The sequence below is a fragment of the Staurois parvus genome, unplaced genomic scaffold, assembly GCF_062004578.1.
Source record: "Staurois parvus isolate SC_StPar_1 unplaced genomic scaffold, SC_StPar_1.0 ptg000530l, whole genome shotgun sequence".
Taxonomy (NCBI): Eukaryota; Metazoa; Chordata; class Amphibia; order Anura; family Ranidae; genus Staurois; species Staurois parvus.
Window position 1 is genome coordinate 12,035,001 of NW_028318326.1, and position 1,695 is coordinate 12,036,695.

At 40.4% G+C, this 1,695-nt stretch overlaps 1 protein-coding gene across 2 annotated transcripts in view; it reads right to left on the minus strand.

The window, feature by feature from the left end:
* Nucleotides 1-1,344, minus strand: part of GAD1 (glutamate decarboxylase 1) — a 115,871-nt gene extending 114,527 nt beyond the window's left edge. Inside the window, exon 1 of one of the 2 annotated variants that reach the window (XM_089690531.1) lies at nucleotides 814-1,344. The gene's annotated coding sequence lies outside the window, so the exon portion shown is untranslated. The remainder of the gene's footprint in view (nucleotides 1-813) is intronic. The other variant, XM_089690530.1, reaches the window with a different exon arrangement.
* Between the last annotated feature and the right edge of the window lie 351 nt (nucleotides 1,345-1,695).

The window sequence follows — 1,695 nt, forward strand, 5'->3', positions numbered from 1 at the left end:
GTCCCTGGTGCCTAGAGGAGCACTGAGCTTGCACTTGGACTAGAGAGCAGCTCAAAAGTCAAAATGATTTTTTTAAGCTTACTAAAGTGAGACCATTTAGGAGACCATACAGTCTCCTAAAATTATGTCAATAGGCATTTTGGTTTTCCTATAATAACTTGCCGGCTAATTCCAGATAGTGTAAATTTGGTGAAGCAATCAAGACAAAGGATTTTTTGTCAGTCATCCACTAAAACCCTTTTTTACAGTTGTAGATTTACATGCATTGCACTACAAGCATATACATTGACTATCTAATACCCCCTAAATGATTAAGTATTATCCATCAGTATTGTAGTTCTGTATTGCCACAAAGCAGCTGTTATATAAACAACAAAACGACCATCAATTTAAAAGCCACTTATTAGATATTAGTAAGAAAACATGCAAAAAATATATAGAAATATATAGATATTAGTGATAATACATGAATAATTTGATTATTGCCTTTATATAAAAAGTCATAAATGAGTCATCTGATTAATGACTTTTCATGATTAGGTATTAATTAGGTTAATAAATTCGTTACCAGATGCATAAATCTTACAAAGGAAACATAAATAGGAAAAGAAATGACAAATGAAGCAGCAGCAGCAGTCTGGTAGTGGTGGAATTGGAAGAGAAAGGACAAGGTGTAACAGGTTATCTAGGTATAATTCCTTTAATACCACTCTGCTGCTTTGGCAATAAAAAATGCTCAACTATCAGGTTTCAATAAAGATGAATATGATATATCATTGATAAGAGGCACACATACATTCAGGTGATGCTTACCTATTATCCTTCCAGAAGTGCACAGTACTTCATGCAGCTCTTGCAGTCTTGTCAGATGTCCCCCCCCAAAAAAAAAATACAGATGTCTTCTGAGCTCTCCAGAGAGGGAAGGTGGCTGAATGTCAGTCGGGTGCTGCTAAGAATTAGAGGGGTGCCCCTCTTCTCCTCCAAAAAAAATCTTGGCTGGGCTATTTTAAAGCCAGGGAAGCAGTTAATGTGTGTGCGCAGGCATGAGTCAGTGCAACACCTCCTCTAGTCCAGTATGGGTGTATCGACCGCATCACTTGCTGCGAGGGATCAGCCTGGCCACTCTCAACATCCAAGTGGCTAACGTGACTCGCAAGGGGGGATGCCAGCAGGTGATGTGGTGATGTGCTTGGGTGGGAGGGGGCGTTAGTGTAGTCCTGTCACCAGGATGCACCCTTAAAAAAAAATAACAAGACAGAATCAAGAATATGACAAGACCCCTGAATGCCAGAAATGTGCACTGGAGCTGAGAGGGTGGAAGTCTTTTTTTTTTTTCCTATGAGATGCTAATGGGAGGGGGTGATCCCCTCTCCAGCTCTGCATCCCACTTCATTAGGCTCAGTGATGTCGGTCACATTCACTACCATTAACCCTTTCTTGAAAGACAGCTAAGAGGACACAGGTGCACAGAAAGCAACCTAGAGATGCTTACTACATAAAGGAGTGCCAGTTTCAGCAACCTATTGCAGCCAGCTTTCATCAGGATCCAGCAAGCTGAACTATTCTTTGCACATTACTCTTTGATTTGACAAGTCTGCACAGTGTAGCCAAGTCCTGTTCTCTTCAACATGAACAATATAAATGTACCACGGGATCACTTTTCATTTTTCTAATCAGAATTGAAGGCCCTGCCTT